Raw genomic sequence first — 26509 nt, 5'->3', positions numbered from 1 at the left:
AGAGAGTTTGAATTTGATTAGCGATGACAGAGGACCTTTGGAAGTGTTAAACAGAGAGCTGACTTTCTGGTTGTAGCTTTGAAAGGAGGTGAGGATAGGCTAGAGGGCTCTGGTCCATGGTGAGAAGGTGGACTGAGCAACTGGAAGAGCCTGGAGTCAAACTGGGTCTGATGTCACAGTTGTACACATGGGGCAGTTGGTGAGTACCTCTTCTTGCAGGCTTAATGATGTGCGAGGCTGTTGCTGAGCAAGGAGGCATAGGAGCTACTGAATCAGCTTAGCATCTGCAGAGCTCAGTGAACTCTGGGAGTTATGCACTCTGTGCCTGAAGGAGCATTCCACCCACAGTGATAGCACACTTTGGTAGATGCACTATCTACATAGACAGAAATGGTACTGAATGCCTGTCATACCCCGTACTGATTGTTACCAGTTCTGCTGGGAAAACCTTCTTACTGGGGTGTGGAGGCTCAAGGGGCTGTAGGGAAGGGGGTGGGAAAATAAGGCTGCTTTTAGCATACTTTGTACTCACAAGATAGAAGGTTTTCCTATTTTTCTTTAAGCCAACTTGTAAGGAATATGTTTATATTTTAGTAGCAAGTGTTGCCATGTGTCTATGCCCTGGTTAGTGTTATTCCTGGTTTTCTCTCTCCTGGTATCATCAATATGGTAATTGATGTAGCCTGAGGCACAGAGAAGGAGATGGTTGTGAAGGTTTCATGGGGTTGGTGATGCTCAGAGTTGGGTTTTGTAATAAGAATAGGAGTTTGGTAAATCCAGAAAAAGAAAGATCAGGTAAGAAACAAGAGTGGAGTTGTGGTTAAGCTGAACCTTTTGGGCTTTGGAGCTTGGGTAATTTTGAGTGAGGTAGTACTCCCTGAGAGAACAGTAAAGAAAAAATACCAAACCCATTTCGTACTTTTCAAAGGCTAGGGAAAACATAGAGAGGGCTGTTGGGGTGCTGTTTTTGAAAATTATTTTTGTTTCAAAGAACATATGTCATGCATCAGGTGTCAGGCAGTTTGTAAGTGTTGTTCCCAATCTTGCAGCAACCCTTGAGGTAGGAATTTTCACCCTGCATTCATCTTGCAGATTAGGAGCTCAGAACTTGGACCAAGTTACAGAAAGGACAGTACTTGAGCTCAGGTTTGTCGACTGTGAAACCTGACTGTTCTACACCTATAAAACCACGTTGCTTCCTTATCCCATTCAATTTTATGACATCCGTGAGAAACAAGTCTTTTCCTTGCACAAAAGCATAAGTGCTAAGAGGAACCGAGGTGTCATTACCATTTTCTACAAATTGGGGTCGAAAGTTCTCTGCTCGAATGCTGGCACTGTTCAGAGAGAAGGAAACCTCACATCCGGGCCTTGTCAGGGTTGTCTGCAGAGCTGCTCTTGAGAGCTCACGTGGTTCAGTTTGTCTTCTCTGCCCCTGAGACTCGGCTTTCATTCTCCTGATACAGCATCCTGATGATGACAGAGGGGATATGCTGATCATATGGATAGTGGGCGTTGCTGGTTTGTAACAGGACTTTTTTGCATACATCAATGGCATGGTTCCTGGTAAAGATTCGGCCTCTCCTATAACTTCACCATAGGGAGAGAATGCTGATTGTGTGCTGTCCTGCATACTCCTCATTTCTTGTTGTACATTAGTATGCAGGTGATCGCCTATGCTCCCACCACCAACAATAAAAAGAAGAGAGGCAGCATAGCCCAGTGATGAAGAACTCAGAGTCAGACAGTCTGGATTTGGCCCCCAGCTCTGCTACTGTTTGCTGCTGTGTCTGCTTTTGCCTCAGTTTCCTTACCTGTAGAGTGGACACAGTGATAAAGGTAGCTGTTTCACAAGGTTATGGGGATGATGAAATGAACTAGTTATTTCTAAAGTGTGTAGGAAACTGCCTGGCATATACCAGATGTCATGTATGTGTTAAACAATGAAGTTTCATGGACAGACCCTGCTCTCTATTGCAAAGACAGATGGGGAATCATCTGTGTCCATTACCTTAAGTTATCAGGCCTAAGCCTTGCATGCTCGTGGTAGAGTATCGATCAAGGCTGTTGCTGATGACTCTGGCCGGTATAATTAGCATACCAGTCATCTTATTTTTGTCTTCATTTGGGCAATCTGCCTTTAGGAATTTCTCATTTCATTGCCACAACTTTTCTAGCCTCTAACCTTTTCCAGCCTCTGTGTGTCGTGCATAGTATGAAGTAAAAACGAAAGCAGTGATCAGGGAGTTTATGCGCACCACTTGTGTGCAGGTGCCCATGGATGCCAGAAGGGGGCGTTGGACCTCCTGGAACTCAGTTACAGGCGGTTGGGAGCTGCCATGTGGGTGCTGGGAACTGAAGCAGGGTCCCTTTAAGTGTTGAGCGTCATCTGCAGTTCCCTGTGGTGTGCATTTGTGACAGAGAGATACTTCTGGGTTCTGTGCTAGCTCTCCATAGCACTTTGGTATCTTCACATTTCACATGAGCCCTGCAGTGAGCCCATGTGACATGCTGAGTTGGAGTTTTGTAACTTTATAGTAAGGAAAATTGAGATTCTCTAAGAAGTAAAGTCACCTGCCTGAGATCTGTGAGAATAATAGTTCCTCTGACTAGCATGTTACAGAATTGTGGTACCGCCTCTTGGCTTCCCCAAAGAGATTGACAACAGTTGTCATATTTAAAAGAAAAAGGAATGGAAATTATGCTGCTAATGTTAACATTAAGCTATATCAAGGCTTTATTCTTAATATAGCCTAAGATTCCTACTTAAAGTACAGTTGATTGAGGGAAGAAATTTGGACTTTCTCAATGAAATGACAGTGTAGTTCATCTACCCATTCTTCTACTCATCTGTCTGTCTATGCACTTCGTCATATTTCTTTCTTTTTGGTTTTTCGAGACAGGGTTTCTCTGTATTGTTTTGGAGGCTGTCCTGCAACTCGCTCTGTAGACCAGGCTGGCCTCAAACTCACAGAGATCCGTCTGCCTCTGCCTCCTGAGTGCTGGGATTAAAGACGTGCGCCACCAACTTTGTCATATTTTTTAAAATGCAGTGTGCCAGATGCCATGCTGAGCCCCGGTTCATCCACGTTAAATTAGAATGACATGTGGCAGTGGAGAACTCCAAATGTGGATACCTCACATTCACATGTGCTGTCAATGCAAAGTTCTCATCAGGTTTCAAAAGCTTAGTACAAAAATGATATCAGTACCTTTTTAATACATTTTATTATTTTGGTTCCCTTTAAGAATGGCATTTGGGTATGTGGTGTTAAATGGAATATGTCCTTGAAATCGATCTGTTACTTTTCACAAATGTGACTGCCAGGGAGCACACAGTGATGTGTGTGGTGCTCACTGTTTCTTGAGGACAAGGCTGGTCTAGAGGCCTGGAGGGCGCTGTGAAGTCTGTTGGGGAGGCTGCTTTCTGAGCGTGGGCTCTCCCTCCTCTTTGCTTATTCTTATATGTGCATATACACCCTTCTTTCTTTTCCCGACGAGAGGTGTCCCCCTCTAGTTTGTGATGCCAACTCCAGTACTTTTCGGCTCTCTTCTTCCTGGCCTTTGTGGCAGTGTTCACTTTACCAGTCGGTATCCTTGGTATCCCTTAATCTCTCTGGCCTTTCTTCAAGATTTCCTTGCTGGTTTCTATCCTCTCTCACGTGCCACAGATGTAGGGCTTACAGAACTTGGTCTTGAAATATCTTTGTGTCTTTGTGTTCCTGCCATGGTGCTTGTGGTTTTCTGGTTTGGACCTCCTGAGCTGTAGACTCATGTATGTAAAGAGACCTGAGACCCCGCATGTCATTGTCACTCTGGAAAGCAACTCACCATCTGTCTGCCGAGTCCCTGGAGCCTGAAAACACGGGAGCTCTGGATGCTTATTCCCCATCCTGGTCTTCAGATTGTATCATCCGCTGTGGGAGCAGCCACCCCACACACCTTTCTCTAGGCCTTCCGTGCTCCTCCAGTCCAGGCTTTTTTTTTACCCAGCATTCTCAGCTTTATCTTCTTTTCCTGTCCCCACCCTTTTTCTTATTGTGTTCCCTGTCCCTCCAGAGCAGAGCTGTAGACTCAGATGTTCACGTTCGTCTCTGTGTTTCAGAGTCTCCCATTTTCTTCACCCAGGGTAAAATCCCCAATCTTCTGCATCTATTAAAGGGGAGAGGTGGCAGGAGGCAGCTGTGTGTTTGGGTGTACTCCTGGGTTCTCTGTACCCTCGACTGTCACTTACTGTTTTCTTCTCAAGGGCCTGTTTGCCTTCCAGGGCTTCCCTCTCATACATCGCCTTTGACCTTGCTTATCTCGACTTCCTCCATTTTAGGCTGTTTGTTGAACTTGGCTGCCTGTCCTTGAGAGAAATGGCCATTCTTTTCATTTCTGTATCTTTAGGTCCCAAATAGGTAGGTATACAGTAGATATTTGTTGAGCAAGTAAATGCTCAAGAATAAAGGGTGGAGGTGTGCTGTTGTAGAGTTACTGGGAATTCTAGCCAGGTTGGGGTGTAACTGGGGCAGAGATGACCCTTGAGCTTGGCCTTGGTGGTACTGGGGTGAGAGGGTTCAGAGGAGAGTCTAGTGGCCATCCTGTCTACTGTGTTGTGTTATGTCAGACACAAAGGTATTGCAGAGGCCTGTCATCTTGCCAACACTGTCCTCTTATCGAACTGAAGAGGGTCACCTTAGGGGTCTGCTTGGGCGATTGCCTGCCTTTTGTCCGTGAGCTGGGTTACACAACTTAGGAGAGAGAGCTTTCTCAGCACACAGCTGGCATCGCAGGCGGCCTCTTCAGACCTTGCTGTGAGCTGCCTGGGAGAAGGGAAGCTGGGATGGCTGCTTGCATTAGTCTCTAGTTCTCCCGTGGAGCTACGTTTTTGGGTAGCAGAGAGGTGACCTCAGCAGACAGAGACAGGAAACAGCCAAGTGAATCATCGCAGGCCCTAATGAGGTGCACCAGGGACCCCCTTCCTGAGAGCGAGGGTCAGGTGAGGTCGTGCTTTGCCCGGGGTGAGTTTTGCCTTGGGGCTCCAGTTGGCACTGGAGCAGAGCTGAGCTAATTTTACCCACAGGAGCTGACTGTGCTGAAAGACAGGGCTCCTGACATTGGTCTTCTCATCTTGCTATGCCCAGAGGTACCGCCCTGCTATGTCTGGACTGTTCTCCCCTTTCCAGTTAGATACATTTTTCATTAAATGTGCTTGTCGGGAAGCCGAATGGGAAGTGCTTTAGATTGGTAGAGTGCTGGGGAGATGGACCTGGATGCTGCCCCTTTACCTTGCACAACAGGCACCAGTTTTACAATGGAATGTAAAATAGGACTTAATTCTGTGTCCTCAGATTGTTCCTACATTGCACACTTGGTGACATTAGTAAGTGACACTGTGTGCAGTACTGCCATAGCTACTTCATTTGTACTGGCCCTGTGAGGAAGGTATCATTTCTGTCCCTGTTCTACATATAAGGAAACATGTGCCCAGGGAGGTCAGGCCACAAGCAAGTTCAGACAAAGCTGGGAATTGAACCTAAGCCAGAGATTCTAGGGTGTACACCCTTATCCACTGGAGTTTGCAGTCTTCAAGCGATAGGAGTTTTTGCTTCGTTTTTAGCCAGGACTTAGTTTTCTCCCCGCGTGCCATGTCTGAGGCTCCATACTGGGTAGGAGAGCAGGAAGGCAACCATGCTATATTGCCAACATGATCACACTAGCAGGGACGCGGTCCTATGGCAGCCCACAGCTAGTAAGATGGCTATTTTCGTGTCTCAGATTTAGAGTGCTAGGGGAAAAGGGTCTTTCTCTCAGTTCATCTCCACAAGTTCTTCAGCAGTTAGCATTTCTAATTATGCTCACTCATCTTACAGATGTGAAAAGAGAGGACTGGAGAAGCTGTATTCCTCAGTCCACTTACTCAGTAGATGAAGAGTTGGCCAACGCTACTTGGTCTATATCTGTTTATCTTTATTACGTCCATTAACTCTGCTGTGTCCCAGAGTTGTTGTGACAAACAGAGCCCATATCTCATTTCTGACCACGTGGAGGGACTAGTGTCCATAGGCACCATCATCAGTGAAGCAAGGCAGGTCTGAATGGTCAAAGCAAGGACCAGATAAATAAAGCTAAAAGAACAGGCAGGACTTTGTTCTGTGGAGTCTTGCTTTATAACAAATTACCTTCAAACTTAGTGCCTATAACAATCATTTATGCTCATGGGTTTTCTAGGTCAAGAATTTGGGTGGGGCAAAGAAGGAGGGGGCATTTTTCTACATGGCCTTTATGGTAGGAGGCCTGTGGCCTTGGTTGGAACACTGAAAGGCTAGACAGTAGAGGCATGCATGCTGACAAGTCACGGGTTGGGATGTCTGTATATGTTTTCCCACATTAGAATTTCTTTACAGCTCATGCTTGGTTTAAAGGCCTTGAAAGGAAATATGGGGGTTTGAGGAAAGGAGGGAAGAAGGGAGGGTGGAATGGAGGGAGAGGGGCAACACTCAGTACTGGTGCTGGCAAGGCAGCAGGTACTACTCAGAAGCTGTGTCACTCTGCTTTATTGGTAGCAGTCCCAGAGTCACCCAGGTTTCAGGGGAGGGTAGTCAAATCTTACTGCAGTCACTGGGTATATTGCTGGTCATCCTTCAGAGTACAGTGTGACAGTCTCCTTTTAGCCAAGAGGAGGAGAAAGGAGCAAATGTTTGTCAAGCCCTGTGTTGTGGGGCTGTGCCGGGCTACATGGTTCAGGAGCACAGCAAGCAAGCCAGTGAGGGAATATCTGGAAAATCGTCTAAGCCAGGAGCTTTGAAGAAAAGGTCAATAATTATGCCTTAAGCATGCCTTGTTATGTGTGATTTGGTGTTTACACTGACCATAATCTTGCTTGTGTAATTGTGATTAGATTATTATACCTCTTATGCCAATTTGGGTGTTCTAGATCTATTAGCTTATTGCAATAAAGCAAGGAATTGTGACCTGCACAGAGAAAATGTCTTAGGATGTAGTGTGGGACAGATGAGAAACAGGGATGGATGGTCTAATCAAGTAACCAATTCTTTCTCCTTTTCCTTGCTGCATCTATTAGAAATAATGCTGGGAGAAGCAGTCTGTATAGTTTAAGTGGCAAGGAATTAATTTGCAGCCAGAAGTGCTAACAGAATTGTTGGAAAGATGTGAACAGTGGGAGTGGGTTTCCAAACTGATCACATTGTCACAACCTAGGGATAGTGAAAGTGGGACCAGGAAGCCACTATTGAGGTGTGTGGAGCTTGGCTGACCCATTTCCCCCTTGGTTGGTGACTGGCCGTGATGTTGCCAGTGCAGAGGCTGTGTGACTCTTGCATTGCATATTGCCATTTGGGAGTAGAGAGAGCAGCAGGAAGATTTGGCATCACATGTCAGTGATGGAACCTTATTTCCTAGCATCAGGAGTGGGGACATGTCATTTGCAGCAGGATGCTTCTGTATCTCAAGGAACCTCAGGGCAGAGACATGGACTCTTAGCCAATTGAGAGAATATATGTGCCCCAACACATTCCTTTAAAATTCCCAGGAGTTATTATCCTGAAATACTTAATGTTTATAATTCATCTTAATATTATAGTAATATAATTAAGTATAATATCTACTATTTAAGTTTATTTATATAAAATTAATATGCTTAATATCCCAAAAGAGCAGGCTATTTACCTACGTTCAGTTTCTTAATTGCATATTCCTTAGTTTTGACAAGAGTGGTTTATTTGTGATGTTCCTGTTCATTTTAATCGCTTCCTAGGCTCCATGCCCTAGTACAGTTGTTCTTTTTTACATAATTTGTTTCTAGGCTTTTAATAAACAATACAAACCTGACCATGAGCCTTCATTGGCAGTGTGGAGAGAGAGCAAGCCTGGATTCTTCCTTGGGGAGCCCATATTGGGAAGGAGAATAAGTCAAATGCATAGTGAGAACAGTAGAAGGAAGATCGTGATGGATGTTATATACGGGCTGGCAAATCCAGGGCAGAGCATCACTTTAACATTGCTGGTGTGAGGGCTTTTACAGACCATTGATTCAGAATGGGAGCCAGTGCTGTCTTTTTAAGGGAGTCAGAAAAGACACAGGAGTGTTCTGTTGTCTTAGTCCCCAGAGGCCAGGTCACCCTTGGTACCTAGAGGGCATGGGCAAGTGTGCTACGTGTCCCTGAGTACAGGACACAGAGTAGACAAATAATTTACCTTCTCCCAAGGCAATCCCGCTCCTGCTGGGAATTACTAGTATTCTCTGAGGGATGTGTAGAGTATGCATCTTGGGTTGGAGGCTGTAGCAATCCGAGGGACTTTGTAAGCCAAGTCTTTACTCTAAAGAATGTGTGTTGGCCTGGGTGGTGATGGCGCACACCTTTAATCCCAGCACTTGGGAGGCAGGGGCAGGCAGATCTCAAGGTCAGTTTGGTCTACAGAGTGAGTTCCAGGACAACCAGGGTTACACAGAGAAACCCTGTCTTGAAAAACCAAAAGAAGAAGAAAAAAAAAACAGTGTGTTTTGGATAGCAGTGGGATGTATTTATCATGGGAACAGAAGGTTGAGGTTGGGTTCTGGAGACACTGGAGCTATTAAGTAAAACCCTGGGACTTTGTTGCCTTTAGAAACCACACTACATAAGAAGTGTCCTTGAGAGCACAGATCTGCCCCTCACTTACCATGTGTTCCATGAAAACATCAGCAATGCTTTTTTTTTTTTGTGAATAAGTGCCCAGACAAATGGTTTTCAGGATTTGGCTTAGGTAACACCTGGCTTTTGCCAGGTCTAGGATCTTAGTCTTTGTAAAATTAACAGGGACCTCCTGGCACCCATGTCAATATTGTCTCCTTAGCTAAACAAGAATGAGGTGGCCAGGTGGTAGCAGTAGGTGCCTATGCTAACCAGAGGAGCAGATCTTCCAAGAGGCTTCCAGGAAGGTGTAGTTTCCTCTTCTTCCTCATAGACCATCTAGGGCCTAGGTTTTAGGCCATGAAGCATGTCAGGTGCATACTGTGCCCTTTATGTTAATGCTCTTGCATCTTGAGTTGATTGTTAATTGCCACTCAAACCAGCAATTTGCTGACAGTGCATGCTCTGTGACTATGACCGCAGTTGTTCTTGGGGAGTGACTTGCTGGTCTGTGTGGTGTTCCCATGCTGTAGCTGTATGTGTGTGTGTGTGTGTATGTATGTATGTATGTATGTATGTATGTGTATGTATGTATATATGTATGTATGTATCTGGTTTCATTTCTGACAGCTTTCAGGGTGACATGAAAAGGGCACGTGGATGTGTAGGGTGACCTGATAAATCTCATTTTGTGGATAAAGAAACTGTGGTTCAGAGAATGAAGGTGACTTGCCTACTAGAGTCCTGGGTGAGCTGGTCTTGGGTCCTCACTGCCCCCTTAATTGCAGAACTTGACTTGCACCCTACTATGGGAGAGAGAGTTCAACATACATGCTACAGATCCCAAGTGTGGCGTGTGACTTCTGTCTCAAATGCTTCCTAGGAAATCTGTGAGATGGGCAGTGTGGTTTTATTCTGCCAAGAAACATTTAAACAAGGGAGACGTGTGAAAAACTTTGTCACTGAGAAGAATTACAGAAACATTCCTGTCATAATTTGGATGTTTGTGGACTGGTAATTGGTGGGACCAGCTTTAGTGAAAGGGTAGGTTAGGAAAATACTCCTGTTCACATACTTCAATCACAGAACATACCCCAGGGCTCACATGGTCACATGTGCTTTGTACAGGGAAATTAAGTACCTTTGACTCCTTGTTTTGTATAGCATGGCAGTGGTGTGTGTGTGTGTGTGTGTGTGTGTGTGTGTGTGTGTGTGTGTGTGTGTGTTGTTCTCACTCTGTCTGTATGCACCAGGCACCTGCCGGTCAGAGGACATCTGGGACTTATCAGGCCACTTAGCTGTTGTCTGGATGATGCTGGTGTCCATATTCAGAGACTAATTCTTTACCTTGTTCCCATGGTCTGAAACAGTAGTTTTTCTCAAATGTTTTCTTTCTACATTCTTTACCATCTTGGTTGTTGTCCGAATGCTAAGGCCCCAGATTTCAAAGATCTGAAGACAAACTTGAAGATGTTAGGAAATAAGCTGTTCAGAGAATTTGGGACTTAGAGTGTGTTTCTCTAACTGAATAAAAAAACAGAGAAACCAAACTCTGAGGACTTTATACATGTATACAATGACATACATACATTCTAGTTCATTTACTTTCCCCATCTTCCCCTATGTCCGCCCCCCCCCCCAATACCTTCCTCCCTCTGATAATTCACTAAGTCCAATCAGTGACATGTTGTAGATGGGTGGGGCCTCCCACTGGAACATTGGTAACCTCCCAATGGCCACGCCCTTTGTCTCTTACATTCTTCTTTCTTACTCATTCTTTACTACTGCCAGGGAGTTTGTGTTGAATATGTCCACAAGTATACAAAAGCATGTGGTTATCTGCTCTTTCATTTATGAACCAAGGTATAGTTAATCTTGCTGCAGCCTATATTGTGGCATCCTGTTAACTATTAGGCAGATGCATTGTCATAAAAGCCATTTGAGGTGAATATTTTCCCTTTTACAGGTGAGAAAACTAAGGTTTAGGGAAATGAAAGAATTCTTTTAAAATGTGCTTTTTTTTTTTAACAGAATACATCGTTTCCCTTCTCTTTTCTCTCTTTAGAGTCCCTCCCTGACACCCTCTCTGTAACACCTCATGCCCCCCCAAGTTGATTGTCACCTTGATTACTATTGTTGCATACATTCATGTACACATACGTACGTACATACACACACACACACACACACACACACACAAACACTCTGCGAGGTCTGTTTTTGTTGGTGATGTGTATGTGGTTTCAGGGCTGTCAATATCAATGGACTACTAATGTCCATTGGAGTATTTCACAGGGTCCCACCCCTAGACAGAGAATCATAGGCTACTCCTAATTGCTGGGAGAACATAGGATTATTATTTTTTGCTGGGGTGGGGGGTGTATTTTTGAGACAAGGTGTCTCTGTGTAGCCCTGGCTGTCCTGGATGGAACTCACTCTGTAGTCCAGACTGGCCTCAAACTCAAACTCAGCCCCATCCACTTGGCTCCTGTGTGGTCTCAGAGTTGGGGAGTTTCACCAACAGAGTGAGACATGGAGGGGAGGGGAGCCTGAGGCCTGCTGGCAGCTCTGATTTAAAAATTGACCATCTCATAGTATTCACATAGAGAGGAATGGTGCTTCGAGATGAAAGGTTGAGAATCACTGTGGTAGCCTAACAACTCTTTATGCAGGCTATAAGGCCAAGTGGCTTAGCAGTGCTCCTAGCTGTGCTGGTCCCAGGGTGGGGACACCAAGCTCTGCATGCCCTTGACTCCCTGACACCTAGTTGAAAGCTGCTCTTTGAACTCACATTCCCATCTTGGTGGCATGTGGCTGTTTTCCTTTTTCAGGGAAGTATTTGATCTGCTGAGCCCCTCTGTGGCCTTGGGAACAGCAGCTGGAGGTTCAGGGTCATTCAGCTTTCAACAGCTGCAGAGCCCTCAGGCTGCCCGGTGCACAGTGTCCTTGAACTGTGTCCATCACCCTGGCTAGGTCTCCCCTTTTGACCCTGGTAGTCTTGTTTTGACTGGTTTAATTTCTGTCTAGGAAAAAGTGAATGCTTATGGCCCATATTATATTACTTTCGTGACCCAACCTTCTAAGGGCAGTGCCTGTCTAAACATACACAGTGCCCACTGTGTGAAAGACATCTATCTGACAGTGGCACTGTTGTTGTCAACTACTCTTGGAAGCAGCTATCTTACATATGATTATTATGCATGTTAGTTATAGGGAAATATATAGTATTTCGTCTCATAGAAGTGATGTGATTAGAGATGGGCATTGGGGGAGAAGGGGGACATAGGGCACTTAGGTAATTGCAAGGGGTCCAGTTTGTACTGTGAACATGTTATTACTGCTATTAAATAATGCACCAAGCACAAATCTGTGTACATGTAAAACTGCAGTAAAATTGCTAACAGAGTAAATCTTTATCACATCATAGTTATTGCTGTTAGTATTTCTCAGTGGGGAGCAAAAGGGATTATGTTTTTAAATCTTACCAGTGGTGTGATTAGAGCTTTACTCTATAACAAAAACAAGCAAAGCAAAACTCATTCTTTTATCTCAAAACAGTTGATTTTGTCCCCCGCTCTGCATTGCCTTTGTTTATACCCATCTGTGACCTTGTCTACCCGATAGACTCTAGCTGACTTCTGTTCCCTGGCTACCTCCTCACTGTGTGTGCTGGAATCTTTCTTTTCGTCTTCTATCTCATGATTGTTTTCTGCTGTAGCTGCTTGTAATACCTAGCCCGAAGTCTAGCCCAGTCACTGGGAGGGAATCAAGGAACCATAGCCTGCCCTCCAGAGTAGCTTCTTTCTTGCAGGGGGAGACAGCACTGAACTTTTTTCTCATCAGCCTAGGGATGATTTGTGGGGAAATGTATGGTCCCTCCATTAATGACAGTGAATACTTGATTCTTTTTGTAGGAACGAAGAGAATCCGACAACTAGAGTGTTGGAAGAGGCTGGAAAAGAAGGCAGACACGAGGCTTCGCTATCTGGTCTGCTTGGGATCCCTCTTCAGGGTGGTCTCCAGCAGGAAGGCTGGTATGTAAAAGATGGGTGTGTAGGCTGACCCTGCTGCTGGCTTCATGCAGCCTCAGGGGTGGAGGTGGGGATGGGGATGTGTGGGTGGGGCCGATGCCAGGCTCTAGGTGGAGCCTCTGTGGCTTAGAAGAGTTACCTGGTTGGAGATCTTTATGCTTTTGGTGTCTGGAAATTGAAATGTCTTGTGCCCTTGACCAATTCATGCTTGGATGCTTCCTCAGTGCTCCTTGGTAAATAGCTCCTTACTGTCCGTTTATTTCCCCATGGGCTCACCGCAGTGAGACTGGAGCCTGTGTTTCTAACAACTACTCCAAAGAAAACATCAAAGGCCACATTTCCGGAACTGAGACTCTCAGGAGTCTTCCAGATGTCCATCTCTATTGCCTCCTTCTTGCCTGGCGTTTGTTTTTAGCTGAAAAGGGAGGTTTTGCCGTGAGCTGCCCTGTAGACGTATGTGACTTGGAACTTGAGACCCTGACGGCTGCTTCTGAGCTTTGAACTCCAAGTGTGAGCAGCATATAGACATAACCTGTACAACACTGAATCATTCTCCCCTGATTCCCAGGGCCTAGTGCCTTTGTCTTGTGAATGACCTCACTGCCTTTTCTATTTGTAATGGAATGCACAGTCATTTACAAGTAATCACACAGTAATCCCTCATACTTGGAGAATGCCTTCCTCTTTTCCAGAGGGCTTTCACTCTCATTATCTCATTTGATCCTTGTAACTGCTCCAAGAGGGAGGCAGAGTTACTGCTTTAATCTCTGATTTTCAGGTGTAGAAACCAAGGCTTAGAAGAGTTAAATGGTAAGCCTGTGGTCACACCGTGAGTATAGGACAGAGTCTGGCCTAAAGTCTCAAGTCCGCAGCTTGCTTTGCCTACTTTCTGTTGCTGAGGCCTCAGGAGTACAAGTGTCAGCACTGAGCCTCCGTCTTCCTTTTGGCACATTGGCTATTATTTTGTCCCAAAAGAATTTGTGAGTAGAGAGTCCATGAGATTGCCTGGGGAGGCATTTGTGTATGGTGGGCACCACTATAGATGAAGAGACCATTTCGTCCTACTACCCTACTGAACGTCTCTGAGGTACTCCAACCCTGGGATGAGCAAGTTGACCTTGCTGCCCTGGGTTGTTCTAAGAAGTGTGCTGACCTTGCTTGCCTACAGAATTTATCAGTTATGTTCTTTGGAAGAGCCTTAGAGGGTGCATTTTTGGGTCTGGCAGGACTGGGTTCTAATTCTGAAGAATGGGGACTGCATTTCAGACTTCACCCATGAAGAATGGGTGTGTAGCAAGGCTGGTGGAGTAGAGATGGATGGAGAGCTAGTTCTGAAGGTAGTTGCTTTAAGTTTCACAGCAAACTAAAAAAGTCCATTCGCTGTACTTGTTACTGCAAACCTGTAAGGGTACTATGGAGGCTACAGCAGGTGGATTTCAATTGTAAGGTCTACCGGGCATAGAAGTGACTATAAGATCATCCTGAGCCACTTAGTGATTCTCTGTTTCACAGTAAAGAGTGGAAAGGAGGGTGGATTTTCAATTTAATGTAGAGCACTTGCCTAACTTGTCTGTCTCTCTCTTACACACACACACACACACACACACACACACACACACACACACACACACACACTCTCTCTCTCTGTCTCTGTCTCTCTCTCTCTGTCTCTCTCTCTCTCTCTCTCTCACACACACACACACACATGCACACACACACAGGGAACATACACACATAACACAAAGGAAATAACACACATACACACAGAGGACACGTACACAGGGATAACACTCACACACACACCACACATACACACACCACACACACACACACACACACACACACACACACACACACACACACACACAGTGGTAGGGGAAGGAAAGAAGAGACTGGATTATGTAGGGTACTTCCAAGTTCACAGTATTTCAGTGTACATGTTGAATGTGTTACTTAGCATTAACACATTGGAAAACACTCCAAAGAATGTATTTCATCTTGGTAACAGTAGCGTGAATAGTCAGAAATATGATTTGGTCAGGAGAAGGGCAGGGTTGTCTATGGACTGAGGCCTTGGATAGCTTTGTTTCTGTATACACAGTTACCTACAAAAATTCCACACCAGTGAGATAAGCATTGACATATGGTCCTAAGAAGCAGATCAGGGCAGGAGGTTGAAGGCCAGGAGTCAGACTTTGGTTCCATATAAGGAAGAACTTTCTTGTGCGTAGATGGAATCAACAGCTGTAGGAAATATGATCTCTGTCTCATGGGAGACAGTGGGGATGCTCAGGGAGATTCATGAGCAGCCAGGCATATTGGGTCAGAGGTGCTTGATGGCTTGGAGGAAGAAAGAACATACATGAAGGGAATGAAATGTCCCTTGGCTGATAAGGAGACTAACCTCTAAATGAATGTTTGCAAAGTAGAGGGTGAATGTGGGTCTTTTTTTTTTTTTTTTTTTTTTTTTTTTTGGGTTTTTTGAGACAGGGTATCTCTGTATTGCTTTGGAGCCTGTCCTGGAATTTGCTCTGTAGACCAGGCTGGCTTTGAACTCACAGAGATTCCCTTGCCTCTGCTTTCCGAGCACTGGGATTAAAGGTGTGCACCACCAATGCCTGGCTGAATGTGGGTCTTTTGGTCTTTTGTTTCATGTTTATCCTGATACCTCACTGCTTGGAACTTGGTTTTGGAGGTTTGCAGCCCTTCCATGAGTAGCGTTTACAGTGGAGCATCTTATGTCTCTGCTGAAGTGCTCCCACTGATATGCCAACAGCAGCTGGGCCCCGGAGAGAGCAAGGATCACCCCTTTTCTCTCTGTCCACTTGCTAGACCTTGGGAGGCCTGCAGCGTGGGGACTGAGCACTGAGTTCTGATTCTGGTGTCGGGTGGCCGGTGCTTTGATCCAGTTGTCTTACCTGTTTTCAGGGTCGCTTATGTTTGTGTTCACATGCTTACTAAAATATCAAGTTATCAGAGTAACTGTGGAAGGAATGTTTGGGTTGAAGAACTAGAAACTGCTCCTCCAGTACATGGGTGGATAATTTGGGGCTAGCTGTTCAATTTTTGGATGAGGAAATGTGAGCTATCAGAGCCGAACTGACATGCACAGCCTTGTACAGTCATGAACAGCGGTAGAACAGTCCCCACCAACACCCACTGAATCTCATGTCTGCCTTTCATTCTTTCTCCCTTGATTTGGCTTTGAGTCATTTAGACCAGATTCACTCTTGATTAGCTTTACAGCTCTAATTTAGTCATCTAATATTCCACAGAAGCTTGGGGTTAGAATTAATTTTACAAATTTTACTATCTGACTTGCCTTCCCCTCCCTAACAATCATGCTCTGCCTATAGACCAGCCTGGCTGTGCATCAGAGACCCTGATGGCGGTCTCATGATAAGAATTCACACTAAATCAAGTGCCCAGGAAGCTCCCTATCCCAAAGACCTGAGGAGACTTGTGTCAGTGTCTGTGTAATGTGGACTGTTGGATATGACATGTATTGTGACCTTAAAAAATGATTGTGTCTAAGGTATTGATTGTTTTTTTTTTTTTACTCAATTTAACTTATAAGGGTTCTTTGTCTGTAATCATTGCACACAATGATGGGTTGTGTTAGGACATTTTGAGAACAATTATGTTCTCTTCCCACTCCAACCTTTCCTCTCTTCCCATTCCCGCCTCGGATTGTAGACAGGTTTCCTCTTCTGCTTTCATGTCCTGTATACATACATGCTTTTGTGTCTGTGTGAAGTCTGGGGACCACAAATGAGAAAAAACATCCTATGTTTCCCTGAGACTGGCATACTTTTCTTTACATGACTATCTCCAGTTGCATCTGTCCTGAAGACGGCATAGCTTTATTCCTTTTTATGAGTGCCAAAACCCCCATCATGCGTATATGCCACATTTTCTCCAGCCATGCCTGTGTGTTCTGTTTCTTGTTGTGACTGTTGCTCTAATCCACATTGATGTTGGAGCAGCTCTCTGACTTGTTGGCTGGAAACCTTGTTTTGGTGAGTACTCAGGAGGAGAGTTGGTTCATCTGGTAGTTGTAAGTTTAGCTTTTTGAGGGACCTCTATTCTGATTTTCACAGTGACTGGATCAGTTTTCATTCCACCATCATTGTTAAGTGTTATTTTTTTGTTGACATACGTGTAGTAATCATTGATAAAGAGTGACATACTGACTGGAGTGAGATGGATTCTCAACGTAGTTTTCCGTGCATCCCTCTGATGGCTCGAGATGCTGAGCATCTGACGCTTATTGGACATTGTATGTCACCTTACGAAAGCTGTTTCTTCAGCCCATCAGTTAATTGGGTTTTTACATTTTGTACTACTTACTTTGTTGAGTTCTTTGTCTATTCTTGACCTTGATCTTCTCTCAGATGAACAGCTATCGAAGATTTTTCTCCCATTCTGTAGGCAGGCTCTTGTGGCATTTTTGACAGCCCCATTCCTAAGTTAGACTTTAAGCTTTCAAACCAGTACTTCCTGGGCTGTGTTGGAAGGCTGCTTTCCTGGAACTGGATCTTGCGCACACGCGCATGCCCGTGTGTGTGTGTGTGTGTGTGTGTGTGTGTGTGTGTGTGTGTGAGAGAGAGAGAGAGAGAGAGAGAGAGAGAGAGTAGCAGTTGTAGTAGTAGACGACACTCCATGTCTGTCTGTAGTGTGTGCAGTAGTAGTGACTGAGACTCCATATCTGTGGGGGTTAATGCTTTACTCGGGGTAAGGAGAGCTGCCTTGTGTGGGGCATGTTCTTGAAGTGCTAGAGAGAAGGGTGATTTTTCTGACATCCTCCAGCCTTCTTCTCCATATATGGAAATGTTTACCCACCACACTCATCTATTGGAAGGGAAGGAGGTGACTCAGGGTCTGGGAGAAGCAGGATTTGAATTCTTGTTTCCAGAAACCAAGTGGAGCCCCCTCCCCCTCCTCCTTCCCTTCCCCCTCCATGCCTCTGCCCCTTGTTCTGGAGGCTGAGGAGAGTGCTGCTCAGCTCAGTTCCCTTCAGGCTTCTGGGCCACATCCCTGCTGTGTTCTGTCCTGGACCTGGCTTTGTGAGAAGGAGTAAGAGCAGTAAAGGCCCCTCTGCCTAGCTGTCTGCGGTGGTGACCTCCTCACGTGAGTACATTATTATTGCCAATGGCATTTCTGCCAGCAGACCTGAGATGCTGCTTGCACAGGGACGATGGTGGGAAATACTGTGAGGAATGTTGATGCTTTAGTTTGGAGTGGGGACAGCTGCATTCCCAGGGGAGTAATTCTCATGGATAGATTTAGAAATGGAGTCAGGCAGAGGAAAACTTTTAATTTGTACCTACAACCAACCAAGCAAACGGCAAACTGTATAGATATCTGCTCACCTGATGCCGAGCTTTAGATGGGTAGAGAGATAATTTGGAAGTGGTGTCTGATCACCAGTGGGAAAACACGAGTCAAAAGGGATGTGTGTGGGAACTTGGGGAGGGGCGGGCTTACGCTGCAGAACCGAGCTCTGGTTGGACTTGAAGTGTGATACATTGGTGTGTAACATTCCTGAGACCCACAGAGTCTGGAATAAATACTTTGCATGTAGGACCTTGTGTAGATATGATGGGTTGTGTGTCCACGTTACAGAGAACCAGCCTTTAGCGAGTCCCTCTGTCCTATGTCATAGCATTCTACAATGCAGGAGGCCTTGATAGTGTGCTTGTCCTGAGAGACGCCTGATAGGGTTAGAAGAACCCCGACTTCTCTCAGTCCATTCCCCGGACTGTACATTCTATGCTGTTCTCCAAGCAAGGCAGAAGGGGCCTTTGTAATGAATGGCTCTGCTCAGCTTGGGAAAAGGAGGAAGAAGGTACATGAGGGAGCATTTGACTGACTGCTGCTCATTTGTGTTTTGCTTGTGGAGCATGTTGCTGCTCTCTGACTCTTACCCTGAAAACATACTATTGACAATAGATACTTAGTCTGTGTAGAGCCTTGGAGTAACCAGTCTGTGGCTGATCTGTAATTTCCCCATGTTATTAGGTCCATGTTCTCATCCTGATTTACCTGCAAGAAAAGCAAGACCTAAGGAAGCCCGAGAAGCTGACTAAGTCCCTTATTAGTCCTGTGTATAGGCTTAGTGATCAGGGTTAGTGATCTGAGTCTGTTTGACTGCAAGGGCCAGGGGTTAGCCCAAGGCTGAGCTCCGTTTCCATGGACTAATCAGATAGGCTTCTTCTGTGTCATTCATCTATCTAATCTTATTAACTCGCGTGTGTGTGCGTGCGCGTGTGTGGTGTGTGTGCATGGTGTGTATGCGAGTATGCATGTGTGTGCGTGCGTGCGTGCGTGTGTGTGTGTGTGTGTGTGTGTGTGTGTGTGTGTGGCTAGAGGACATCCTTAGGTGCTGTCTATTTTTCTTTAACTTAAATTTTTAATTTAAAAATAGAACCTCTCATTTGTCTGGAACTCATGGAAGTAGACAAGGTTGGCTGGTCAGGGAGTTCCAGGGACCTGCCTGTCTACCTCTCCAGTACTTGAATTGCAAATGTGTGACACCTTGCTGGCCTTTTTAAAATCTGGGTTCTAGGGCTTGGACTCAGTACTTTACTGACTGAATCATCTCTTCCTAACTTTATTGATCATCATTGAGTCGCTACTCCTATGCACTGTTCTGTTGTGGGCAGTATCTCAGCCCAGGGTGCAGACTGCATAATTAAATATGCAAAACAGCAAGGGTGTGCAGGGGAGGAGATAAGAAATAAACATGGAAATTAGGGGGAGTGTTCAATAATCCAGAGTTAGATTCACCTAAGGTGCAGGACTGAATATGGGGGAGGGGCTCTGCAAGGTCTCTTCTAACTGAATCAGAGTGACAATGGCCAGCCATGTAAAGGACAGAGGAAAGGGCTGTGCATGCAGGTGTTGGCTGTGGGCAGCTGGTACAAAGTGGGAAGGAGTTCATGTGTGGAGAACACAGGGACATGCTGTGCCACCAGCCCATGGCAGGGGCTACAAAATCAGTGGAGGAGAGGTAAGGGGGTTGATTGGTGTGAAACCGTGGGACCTGAGTTTGCCTCCAAGCCCCAAGTCCTAGTCTGCTTGTAGCCGCCTGAGTTACATTTTACAAACATCGTTCTGGCAGCTGTGTGAGGAGGTCTTTCAAAGGTGAGGGCAATATTAGAAGCACAAAACATAGAGAGTTGGCACATTCCAGGGTGTGTGTGTGTGTGTGTGTGTGTGTGTGTGTGTGTGTGTGTGTGTGTGTGTGTTGCCTTGGAGCAGTGCTTTAGCTGTGGGATGGAGGAGAGAGAAGTTCAGGACTTGTTCCTGTGTTTTCAATAGGATGTCAAAGTGTGATTTCCTTTAGAGAATGTGGACCCAGAGCTTCATAAAGACACACCAGTGTTGTTTTGTGGAGCAGCTACTAGAATTCCAGATCTGAGACTATGGACTTTGAATTCTAATCTCCAGCTTCTAGCCAAGCAGTTGAGGGTGCAGCAGCTGCTGGCTTCTGACTCCTCGCTTAGAGCAGTTAGAATACCCCAATACAAGGCCTTCAGAATGTGTAGCTGCCTTTGCTCTCTTGGGATTTTTTTTTTTTTTAGTATTCTTTCCCACCAAGAATGTCAGGTTTCTGAGTGATGATATTTAACATGTTATCTTTTTGTCTTGTTCAGCACATGCTAAGATTATGTTCTACCACTGAGCTATGTCTTCAGTCCTTTTCCAATGTGTTTCCTGTTTATGAAGAGATTCTGTCTCTTGTTCCAGATCTTTAGCAACACACCCATATAAGATGAGCCAGTAAAGATCCTAGAGAAACTGCTACATCAAAACCCTTGTGGCTTGGGTCTGCGACAAGGAAGCCATCTCCCTGTCTTTAATTGAGTTTAGTTTGCTGTTGCCTGGTTCGCCCCTACTTCCTTTAAGTGAGCTGGGCTTTTCAGAAAATACCCATTTTTTAACTTGTGGAGAAAGGTCTCTAGTGTTTAGTCAAATTCTCACGGCAAACTGTCAGAATCAGGTTGAACAGCTACAATGGCTAAGCTCTTGCCTCTAGTCATCAAGCCAAAATGACCTTGCATGGGTCTCATGCCTCTGGGCACCCCTTGGCTACCTGTACTGCAATTATCTATTCTGGACAGTCAACAAAACAAACTAAGTCAGTGGGCAGTCATCCTGAGGCTTTTTGACATGGTCCTCTTCCAACAGTTTACAGTCAAGTTATCAGGTTTTCTAAAAAGAAAAAAGAAACCAGTTTAACACCATCTCTTAAAGAAAAAAAAAAACAGTGCTTTGTTTGCGCTCGCTCATTTCTTTCAAAATTTCTTTCATATTACCCATTCAGTCAACAAACACTTATTGAGTTCTTACTGTATGCCAGGCATTGTGCTAGGTGCTGGGGATTGATTCAAAGATAATTTGGAGGCGTATGGAAGGGGAGTGGATAATTACAGCACAGTGAGATCAGTGCTATAATAGAGGGATATATAAAGAACTAGAAATAGCACTATGAATAACATCTCTGAACAAATTGCGTCTTTTTTCCTTCTGGATTATTCCCTGATGTATATTGCCCAAAGCGGGATTACTGGGTCATTTAAAAGATGAAAACAATTTGGCACAAAAAGATGTAATGGCTTTGCCTGGGGAATACAGCTCAATTTTCAGCAGGGGAAAAACTGTTGACAACTCCAGTTTTAGCCCACTTCTCCAGGAGGACTGAGTAGTTTTCATGCTACACCGTCAACATGATGCCTTCAAGGGCGAGGGGTATGGGGGGAGGGAGGCCTGCAGTGATGACCTGTGCTAAACATGTCAGCTTACATACATGTAGAAACACATGTCCTCACCTTCAGCCTCACAGACTAGTTGATCTCACTATAGCGAGGCTCTAGGAATGTCATTTTAATCTTATAACTGTGTCATGCTGAAGACCCTGCAGTTAAGAACTGGAGAAACCAAGGAGTAGAGTATATATATTTTAAATTCTAATTCCCACCCCACTCCCCCTATTGTGTTCTGAAAGCCTGGGCACTTACCCTCCAGCTAGGGTCTGGAATTTACTAGTGCCTTTTTTCAAAGTCAGGATGTTCCTGCCCCTAATGTCAAAGCTGCATACAGCATCCTTTTCTACATTGGTCCAAAGAAACCCAAGGGCCCATTTGGTTTCTTGGCCCAGATCCTGAAAGACTATTTGGTTGGCCCCAGCTTTGGAACATGAAATCCCAAGGAACGCTGAAACCGTGCCATAGTTCTATTGAAATGTGTAATTTTCTAGTAGGCACAGTCCCTAGCATCGAGCACTTCCCAAAGTCAGAATCAAGTATGTGTCCACCATAGACTCCAGCGATACCCCTGCTCTCTCAGCCCATTCTCTGCCTCCCCCCAGCTATCCTGCTTGCTTTCATGTTCTGCTCTCATAGATCCTTTAGAAGTGGGATGACCTCACTTCCCTTTATCTGTAGAACTCCTGTTGTCTTATAGAGGAGTTAATCTCAGTCACCATCTGCTCCCACTTTGTCCTAGAGGAGATGCTATTGTGTAAACCTGCACCAGGGAGCTGCCAGGCAGCTGAGTATACCTCCTCACACTTAGAAGCACAAGATCCACACTTGGCTCCTGGCTGGGGCACTTGCTCGCTGTGAGGCGGGAAGTGTGGGAAACACATGACTCAATTGCTTTTTCATTAGATGGGTGTAGGTAAGTGATCACCCCATGTCATAGTGGGTTCTGGGACTTGTGTCTTGACCTAGATATCTTCCTCAGCTCTTACCCTCTACTGTAAGGGCAGAGAGTTAGTATGTCGTCTTCCTGGGTCTGTGGACGTGCGGAATTGCTGCCAGGGCTCAGGCAGTTCCATACATTCTAATTGAGCACCTCTGGCTAGGGCATTGTCAACTGAAGGTTCTACTTTGTTGTACTGGGCTGGCCAGGAAGCATCTTTCTGTTGTGGGGTTCTCAGCACACATGGGGATGAGTCTAATGGGATCCTGCTTCCTGAGAGATAGTGAAGCATCTAGAGCTCAGCCTGTCAGGAGCTCAGTGCTGGCTGTCCCTCGTGGCAACCTGGGGGTCTTACTTGGGGCATGACCTCGTTTCTTTCCTGTATGAGTTGCAGAGTTAGAAGGAAGGGAGAGTGGAGCTGTGGATTAGAGTCCACTCAGAAACCATTCTCCTCTGGGACAATCCCTTACATGTTCACATCTTGCTGTTTTATGGAAGGGAACTCCATATTAACATGATGGTTCAGCTGTTTAGCTTTTTCTTGTATCATTCTCTCAAATGCAGTGCCCACCATGAGTCTTACAGTTCAAGTGCTTTAGGCCAGGATTCCAAGTCCTCCATGTTCTGGCTCTAAGTCCCTCTGTAGTTTCATGTCCCACCTTTAGCTCTGTGCTGCTGGTCTCACAATGGTATCTGCGAGTACCCTGGGCTCCTCAAGGTCTGTGCACATTGGTTCCTTGCCCATTTTCTTCCTTGAATGTGGAAGTCCTCTTGAGTTTAAGGCTTCCTTGAGACGTCACAGCCTCTGCAGAGGCCTTCCAGACCCTCTGCAGAACATGGCACAGCACGGACTTACTTTTGTAGTCTTCTCACCCAGTCTTGTGCATTCCAGGTCCCAGCATCCCCACAGAGAGGCTGTGAGATCTTTGGGAATCTAGACACAGTTTGTTCCCTATGACTCCTAGGTCCACACTGCTTTATCAAAGCCCCACTAGAGGTGAGCTTCTGTTTTCAGTATGCTGACTGCAGGGAATATGGCATCATGTCAGCTAAGAGCTACCCCAGAGGGTCTCAGAAGCCAACACCAGGGGTACTCAGGATTTGTTTGATCAAGAACACAGCTATTTGAAATCTCTTTTAGAATTGATCTTATGGTATGTCGTGACTATCCTTTCTCAAGAATATTCTGTCTGACTAATGCCAGGTCTCTGAGCTTTTCCTTAAGAACTTACAACAAAGTAGAATAGACAACAGATTTGCAGGTTTCTTACATGAACATTTCTTTATTAAAAATGCAGCCATTATTTTTATACCAAAGCAATTTGAAGTGTGAAAATGGCATTTTTTTAAAGGTATATTTCTGCCCTGAGAAGAATAAATGTCCATCTTCCATTTGTGACTATAATTGATAAAACCTTTGTCACAGAGCTTGGTTTTTGAAGACTTTGGTTCAAGACTGGTACTGGTAACCTTTGTTGCACATTCCAATCCTCAGGTTCCTCTATGTGTAAGTAGAAACTCTTTCTCAGTATTGATAGAGTATAAATAAGATTTCAAATGTAAAGCTGATTAATGTGTGATTAAAAATTAGGTTTGAGCCTGACAGTGTTGGGGGTACGACTTTAATCCCAGTACCATGGAGGCCGAGTCAGGCGGATCTCTGAGCTCAAGGCCAGAGCTAGGGCTACACAGAGAAACCTTGTCTCAAAAAACAAAACAACAACAGCACCAACAAAAAAAAAAATTAGGTTTGGAGATATTTTTAAAGTAGCATTTTTAAACAGTTTGCATTAGACAGAAAATGCATGTAAAGTGTTCATGAGTATTTTATTTTTGAAACTGATAACATAAATGAACTTACTTTGAGGGAGCATCACATATCTTAGAGAATACAGATGATTTATGTGAAGTTTTTAATCCAAATCATTTGTATCTGTAGATCCATGGCCATTGAGAAATGATAGAAACCTTGGAAAGAAGTGAGCACGCATTAATGCACATTGTGTGGTCTCTGTAGTGCATATGCTGGATGCAGATCTCCAGGAAATGGTCGTCTACACACCCTGGAGGGCAGGTGGTATGGGCCCTGTTTTGCTGACAGAAAACTTGAGCTTGAAGAGGTTAACATTATTTACACAAGCCCAGGATTTGGAACTGTGTTCCTGATGGCCTTTAGAAACCCTTCTATCTACACACAGTGCCGTGTCCTGCCTGGCCTTGTTTATTCTCTTTCACCATGGCAGCGGCTGGCTTAGGGCCAGATACAGCCATGGCAATCCACAGTCCTGAAGCCCCTTTGCCCGTGAGGAGTTTAGATGAGTTCTTAGCTTTCGCCGCCACTGAGAATGTTCTTTTTCCTTGCTTTTTCGCAGCCATTCTTCAGTCCTTGCTTCTCTTCCTCCCTTTTGGGGAGACACTTCCTATTTCCGCTTTGAAGCTAGGAAACTATGTGTAGAGGGCTCTGTATTTTCTTTTAAAACATATAAGTGGCGAGTCAAATTCACTAGTATTTCTCACTGTCTTGGGGAACTTATGGACCCCATGTGAAAAATTGGGAGCCTGAGGTCTCTCTTGAGTGTATCACTCTCCAGGGAGGGGGTTTCAGACCTACCGAGCCCTCCTTCCACTCCCAAGGCCTTAGTGGATTCATCCGGCAAGAGTGTGGGCACTGTTGGTGATTTGTAAGGTTTTAAAATTCTACAATTTTTTGAAGTCTCCAAGCCATCAGTTTCTGCTGAGCTGCATATTCCTGCTGCTGTTTCTCTGATACTTTTCAATCTTTACATTTCATCTCTTCAACAATGTGTAATTTTTTTAAAGGGAAGTTCTTATAGACACTTCTGAAATATAAGGGTGGAGGGAATAAAAGGATGTTAAAAAATAGAAAACAACCAATTAAATAGTATATAGCATATAATTCTCCTTGGAAACTTACTGCGAAATTGAGGAGCACTTTAACAACTGGTAATTTAAATTGCATTTGAACTCTGCTAATGGTTTGTTTGCATGGGAACTTCAATCATTTCACAGCAGTTCTTTAGCAAAGCTGCTTGTTCTCTTTATGGTAGAGAAGAAGGAAATTATTAAAAGAGAGGTTGGGAAAGGGAGGCCATTACACTGGCACATAGAAGGAATCGAGAATGAACGTGCCTCCTCCAGGGCCAAGGGTAGATGGGGAGCTGCATCTTGTATTGAGGCTTAGAAATGTGGGGAGTCAGAAGCCCTTTGTCTCTCATAGACACTGTTTTGTGTTTCTCTCCCCAACCCCTGCTCTGCATAGGGGGCTTTGGTTTTATGGGGTTTGGGGATATCTTTTTCTTCTATCAGATTGCCCTGTTCATAGCTCTCAAGTTGGCCTCTGACCAATCAGTGCCTCAGCAAATTTGAAGTTGTACCTCTGGTAAAAGTGACTTTGGAGATTTTCAATATTCTGAAGACCTCAAACTCTCAGGAATGAATGCTTCAGTGGACTCATCTCGAGTGGACTCCATTTTCCTTATGGAATTTCTTTCTGTTGTTGAGGTGTACTAGAGCGTATAAAAACACAAAGCAGGCCCCTGCCCTAGTTAGTCTGTGTTAAAGATGGGCAGTAAGTAGATGTAGTGGATCAAGCCCTAAGTCCCTTGTCACTCACTAGTGATAGTTTCTTGGATGGCTACTCCCCTGTCCTGGTGCCAGGCTCTCCTGTTGTGGAAGAATTGAGGAATTCACTTTAAGGGTCCCCTTCCAACTCTAGGCTTATACATGAATGGGAAGACTGACTTGGAGCAATTATATGATTGGTTAAGAAGGTGCTCAAAGATGCGATAAGAATGAGGATGGAGTTTTTCTGGCCTGTGTGTTTCAATTCCATGTACCATGGACAAGTTTTATATTAGTCTGCTGCCCTGGGATATACATTGTGTAATCCCGAGAAAAGAGCCATAGTTTTTGATGATTTAAGTCTTTATTGAGGACTTACCGGGGAGCACTAAGGCTTTGCAGCTCTCTGTGGATCACTAGTTCTCATTTAACAGGGAAGGAAATTGAAATTCGGATGGCCACTAGGCTGTATTTTTTTTTTCTTTCTTAGTTGCATCTGCTTGATCTGTCTCATCCTTCCATTATTTAGATGAGTCTGTTCTCCAGGAGTGTTGAGAATGAGACCATTCT

General features: G+C 44.8%; 1 protein-coding gene across 1 annotated transcript in view; it reads left to right on the top strand.

Annotated features, from left to right (window-relative positions):
- LOC101828273 (LIM domain containing preferred translocation partner in lipoma) overlaps window positions 1–26509 on the top strand; it is a 583098-nt gene that overhangs the window by 31794 nt on the left and 524795 nt on the right. The window contains exon 2 of the mRNA XM_040751025.1: window positions 12533–12652. The gene's annotated coding sequence lies outside the window, so the exon portion shown is untranslated. The remainder of the gene's footprint in view (window positions 1–12532; window positions 12653–26509) is intronic.

Source organism: Mesocricetus auratus, unplaced genomic scaffold (genome assembly GCF_017639785.1).
Source record: "Mesocricetus auratus isolate SY011 unplaced genomic scaffold, BCM_Maur_2.0 Super-Scaffold_100008, whole genome shotgun sequence".
Taxonomy (NCBI): domain Eukaryota; kingdom Metazoa; phylum Chordata; class Mammalia; order Rodentia; family Cricetidae; genus Mesocricetus; species Mesocricetus auratus.
This window is presented reverse-complemented; position numbering and strand designations above follow the sequence as displayed.